Source organism: Rattus norvegicus, chromosome 12 (assembly GCF_021556685.1).
Source record: "Rattus norvegicus strain SHRSP/BbbUtx chromosome 12, alternate assembly SHRSP_T2T, whole genome shotgun sequence".
Lineage (NCBI taxonomy): Eukaryota > Metazoa > Chordata > Mammalia > Rodentia > Muridae > Rattus > Rattus norvegicus.
The window spans coordinates 8,566,987-8,573,386 of NC_141545.1; the positions used below are offsets into that span (position 1 = coordinate 8,566,987).

At 41.8% G+C, this 6,400-nt stretch overlaps 1 pseudogene; it reads left to right on the forward strand.

Moving 5' to 3' along the window:
* The first annotated feature begins 493 nt into the window (after positions 1-493).
* On the forward strand, positions 494-5,058 carry LOC148002100 (CD209 antigen-like protein 2; annotated as a pseudogene).
* Positions 5,059-6,400: the final 1,342 nt, after the last annotated feature.

Genomic DNA, 6,400 nt, shown 5'->3' on the forward strand with positions numbered 1-6,400 from the left:
GGAAATGAGTTTTGTCTTATGGTTTTTATCCTTTTTTTCTCCTTGGATACTGAGCTGCCTGAGTCTGAGACCAAATCTATCTCCAAACTAGCTAGTGTTCTATCAGTGGTCATATCTTGCCACATTAGTTATCACTGCAGTTCTCATGGTTCATATCTAGATGAGACTGTTGATGACTTATCTACTCCTAGAAGCTTGCACAGAACCTTCCTGGACTATAGTAATAATTAGAGGAGAGGAAGTGTCCCTATCACTGCCAGTTAGATTTGTCCACATCTTGTGATAAAACTGTGGGGTCTCGTCAGCAATGGTTTTTACCAACAGTTTCTATTGAGTAACCAAGAGCAATATGACCAGACTATTACTTTTCCTTCTCTGAGTTGAACAGAGGAGAAACTGAGTTTTGTATTCACTGCAGAAAGTGAGGTTGAGTAGGAATGAATACTTTCTACAAACATTTTTTCTATGAAATGCAAGAGGGAATTCTGCCATCATGGGTCCTGGAGAGTTGAGACTAGACTTTTGGCTATGGGATGCTGGAAGTTTAAGTATTAACATCCTGTGTCTGGGCAGAAGTATGCTGGTGGCTTGTGTGTCCCTAGGCCCAGACAATACAAGGGCACACGTTTGCTGAAATCCCATCCTTCTCTTCCACAGGGTGTGTGAGTCATGGCCTTGTTCCCTTTGTGATGCAGCTGCTATTCCTCATTGTCTTCTCTGGGGGGTGGGGTCCTTGTGGCATTTCTTCTCCAAGGTCAGACATCCCTGAGTACTTGGGATCTTAATTTTTTTGGGGGGGGGAACCTAGGGAAAACAGATTTAGGAGGATGACAAGCCTGAACATGGAACTCGATTCTTCTACGGCTTCTAAGCATGTATCACAACCCTCCAACTTATAAAGAAAGGGAAATGGAAAAGGAATATGAAAATGTCTTCACTCCACTTGCTCTTTCTGTATGTCAATCTCTCTCTCTCTCTCTCTCTCTCTCTCTCTCTCTCTCTCTCCCTCTCTCTCATGTATCTATGTGCATGTATGCACATACACACGTGTATTTGCATGCACATGGATCTGTGTAGATAAGCATACATGTGTATGTGCAATATGTAGTTGCCAGGAGACATTCTCAGTCATCATTTTTCAGACTCTGTCCACTTTTCTGGAGAAAATATTTCTTACTGTCCTGAGGTTTTCAAGAAATCTATTCTGGTTGGATAAGGGAACTATCTGTCCTTTAATCTCCAAAAAAACGTGATTATGAGTGTGTACACCAGCATGTCTGACTTTTAAATGTAGGTTCTGGAATATTGAATTCAGGTCATCATGCCTGCATGCAGGTACTTTACCAAGTAAATCATCTTTCCAGTCCAGTATTCCTCTTTTTCAAGAGTTCTGTAACAAATAGTTGGCTCTCAGACACAATATTCCTACATAGGCAGTGTAGACCATGAGACACTGTAGGTGTTTCTTTTCTCTTGGCACAGTTCCAAAGGTTCCCTGCACCAAGGATCAGGAGGAAAACTACAAGAAACTCACACAACTGAAGACTCGAATAGGTGAGTGATGAGAGGATGGTTGTCTGAGGTTGTTAATGGGAAATCCATGTGGGGACAATTTACTTGAGTTCTGACCTCTTTTAAGTCTCAGTTTTGTTACTTATGAAATGGAAGCAGGATAGTACCAAAAGGGTCATCATGTTGACAAACACACACACACACACACACACACACACACACACACACACACACACACACACAAACATCCAATCATTCTACTTATTGAGAATGTCGAAAGTAGCTCCCATTTCTCCTAGTGTGGATGAGATGAGGCAGGACACTTGGATTCCCATAATACGAGGAAAAAAACTTAGGAAATGGAAAGGATAATGTCTCCCATCTGTGGTACTTGGAGGTCCCTGATTCTGGAGGTTTTGAAGGCTGAGCACACACAGTAATACAAACAATCAAATGTGGGTTCATTCTAACTATCCCAACAGAACTCCTATGTCGTCCTTGCTCCTGGAACTAGATGCTTTTCCATGGAAATTTATACTTCTTTTCCATAACTAAACATAACTGTAATGAGTCTCTCACTGCTTGCAAGGAAGTAGGGCACAACTAATCATCATTGAAGGTGACGAGGAGCGGGTGTGCCTGATTCTGGAGACATTGTGCATGTTTTTATTACTAAAAACTTAATGCATCACATCATGCTTCTTGAGTAAACATATTACCTCCCTTCCAATTCCTTTCTTATGGTGCCACCACTTTTGCTTTTCAATTATGTGTACTATCTCTTTCTAAACTCATGGAGTCCCCTTAGTGCTGCCTACATGTCCACAAGTATAAGAATATCCACTGGAAAGGGGAAGCCCTGGGTCCTGCTAAGACTTAACCTCCAGTGAACTAGATTGTTGGGGGGAGGGCGGCAATGGGGGGAGGATGGGGAGGGATTAGGGGGATGTTTGCCTGGAAACCGGGAAAGGGAATAACACTCGAAATGTAAATAAGAAATACTCAAGTTAATTAAAAAAAAAAGAATATCCACTTGAACTTGGATAGTCTCTCAGGAATCAGATGTCTAAAAATACTTATTTTCCACCTTTCAGTTGTCAATAGTTCTTTAGATAAGGGTGAGACTCCGTTAGCCTGTTTCCTGCCTAAGCTAAGAGTGTAGCTAGCTTGATCTTGTGCAACTAGTGTGAGTTCATGTGTACTATTGCCCTGTTGTAATAGTTAATTGACAAATCTCATCATAGAGTGTGCTACACACCTCAATGGTTTATGTGCCCAAATGAAAGACACACACATTCACAGTCTTTATATTTTAAGATGCCATGGTCAGCACAATAGCTAGGCAATTGACTAGCCTCAATGCTGCTATGATCTGCCTCCCACTGAGAATTCTGAGTTAGTTCTTACTAACTGCTATGCTCTGTCTTAGCTACTCCATTTGTGGGTCACTCTGGGCCATGCCTTCTTGACCCCAGGGAACTCTCCTTGCTTCTCTACATGACAGAGGCCTCTATGTCTCTCCACTGTCCAAAATCTCCTAAAACATATTAGATCTTCTCCCTCCTTATCTCCTGGTCCCTAGATTTAGAATCCTAAAATCCTCCCCATCTATTGACTGCTGGCATTTTTATTTACCAATCAAAACCAACTGGGGCAGGTTTCCAGAAGGTACATTCAGACATCCTTGTGCAAACAGTTTTGGGGGAGCAACATTAGCATTTGTAATAGAAGCTGCAAGATTGCCCTGTTTATTTCACTTCAGATGTCCACTATTTCTGGCTCTTACAATCTTTCTGTCCCTCTTTCCTAATGATTTAAAAGCCTTGTACAAGTAATTCTGATGTAGATGAGAGATATGCATTTTACTACAAGAAAAGTAGTTTAAGATGCATAGACATAAATTTTCAATGGAAAATGGAAGAGAAGCAATTAGAGAATCAAAATAACTTACACACACATGCGCACGCACACACACACACACACACACACACACACACACACACACACACCAGACAACTCTTGTCCATGTGTGTAAGATTTGGAGGAAGTCTTGAAAATATAAAGAATGCTTATGATACATTGGCTACTACTTAGTAAATCACTTCATAGAGAGAAAAGTCTGCTTTGTGCCATTGATCAATTGTGAGAATATGGCTCACACACATTCAGTCAATCATGGGAAAATCCAAAGAGCCATTCACAAAACTCACAAGTCAGAGAAACACGCAGTAAAAATAAGTATATATGACAAGATACCAGCTGTGTACTTCTCTGTACGAGTCATTTGGCTATAGAGCACAGACATGGCAGGACTCAGGTCTCCTGAACACATGTTAGAAATCATGGTCAGACTGAGAAGGTCTGACTGCAAACAAAACTTCCCCTCTAGAGTTTTTCAGGAACACTGGATGAAAATTCAAGTACTCAGCTCTGTATCAATTACTCTTCTCCCCTTTCAGACCCTTCTACAGAAGATGTGTAAGAGGACAGGAAATCTCTGGGTTGGGCTCTCAGACATAAAAGAGGAAGGCTCATGGCAGTGGGTGGATGGTTCACCTCTGTCACCAAGGTAGGTCAAGTAACAAGGGAAGAATGGAGGTGTGAGACTGATGTCTGAAACGCTAATGTGAAATATTCTTCCTGGGGTTTTTGTCCCCTACACATAAAAGGATGTCACTGAGTGGAAACGCAGCTAATACTCAAGTTCAGGTAAGAAGGTAGTTGATCTGAAACTCCTGTGGTGGAGATTCCTGAAGAGTTTAGAGTCTGAGAAACAAATATAGTGTGGTATGAATAATCTAAAACCCAAGTGGATGGTTTAGGAGTTAGATTATGTATGGATTTTGCAAAGAACCTGAGTTAGGTTCCAAGCTCTCAAGTCAAGCATTTCAGTGTCACCTGTTATTCCAAGTTTAGGGGATCTACAGGTGTACAGCCCCCTTCTCCCCACATACACATGCACACACACATGAGAACACACACACACACACGCACACACACACACACTCTCTCTCTAACACACATACACACACACACACACACACAAAACACACACACACACTTAAATTAAAATACATACTCAAATAAGAACCTGCTCTTTGACTAAGCCAATACATCTAAATTAATACAGTTATCTCAGTTTGGATTAACCAGTTTTAATCATTTCCATAAACTCTATTCCTACCTATCTCATTTTGCCTGGTTTAGTTAAAGTGGTTAATTGTTAGTAAATATACGTTCAGCAGGAAGAATTCTCTCTCCAGCGCTAGGCAGATTACTAAGTAAGTTATAGGGACTAGGAAAAACATGAAAACATCTAGTTTTCAGAAGCTTCAAAACCACTCATAAATGAGTGTAGAGACACAGGTTAACACTGTGCATGGGATTTGCAGCTTTAAAAACAAATATTGGACCCCATGGGAAACCAAAAATGCTTCAGAGAAATACTGTGTAGAACTGACAAAGGGTGGCTGGAATGACAACAATTGTACATTGACGAAATTCTGGATCTGCAAGAAATTGTCAGTACCATGCTCCAAAAACTGATGTTCAGGTCCTCCTTTCAGCCCTTGCAGCTCCAACCTCCCTGAAACTGACCACACTTTACCTACCCTTGTGGTGACCATGTCTCCCTATTTGCATCAAGGAACCCTTCATATCTCAGCTGTTGTCTTCTCTTTTGTCTCTTATCTTCTCATGTGCTGGTTCATTCCTATCTTTCCTCAGATATCTCCATACCCCACTTGGCTTATTGGTTGTTGACATGGCCTTTCTTTTCAATTTAATACAATGGCTAGGTGTGATAAATCCTCAGGGACTTTGCGTTTATAATACAAATGTTGATTTGCTGGCTAGATTAGAGGGTTGGCATTGCCATGCTTTGCTCTATAACACCAGGACTTCTACACTATCCCATCCCTGAATCTTTACCTTCCATCCATTCATCGTCCATCCATCTCCTCCTGTACAAAACTTCTGATGATTTCCCCCAATTATTCCAGTCCTATCTGCAGCCTGAGGGCATCTATGAATTAATCCACCAATCAAACAATGTTTTGGGTATCTACTCTCTCTTACATTGGTGGTGGTGTGACATGTGGGTCTCTCACATCTCTCTTTAAGGAAAGACATGTTGCCATCATGGCAGTACTTAAATATGTTTCTTGCACCACTGTTCATAATAGTTAAGGTAGGGAGCCCATCTTGGTGGCCAACAATGGAAAAATGAAGGTTTTTATTGCTGTGATAAATACCATGACCAAAAGCATCTTGTGGAGGTCAGGCTTTATTTTATCTTATACCTCATCTTACATCATCAAAGGAAATCAGAGCAAGAAGTTGAGGCACAAATTGACACAAAATTTATGGAGGAGTTCTCTTTATTGTCTTGTTCCCCATAGCTTGCTGAGCCTGCTTTCTCATACATCCCAAGATTGCCAGACAAGATATTGCAATACTCATCGTGATATTGGACTTCGTACATCGACCACCAATAAAGTAAATGCCCTACGCACTTGCCTACAGATGAAACTTTTTTCAATTAAGATTGTTTTTTTGACACTCAAGTGGCAGGTCCCCTGAGATCCAGACACCGCCCAGACCTGAAGGGACCCGGTCAAAAGCTCCTTGCACCCAAATCCCGTGGGAGGGAGAGCTAAATCTTAGAGGGGCAGACATCCCTGGGAAGCCAGAAGAGACTACATTCTGCCCACATTTCTGACTCCAGAGGAAAATACCTAATGCCATCTGGGACCCCGGTGCACGGGGTCCCCAGGAAAAGGCAGCGCAGGCCCTCCTGGTTGCCACCCTCACAGAGAGCTTAAAAGCAGCCTCCCAGGAGCAACTTCAGCTGTGGGACCACAGGTAAGACCAACTTTTCTGCTCCAAG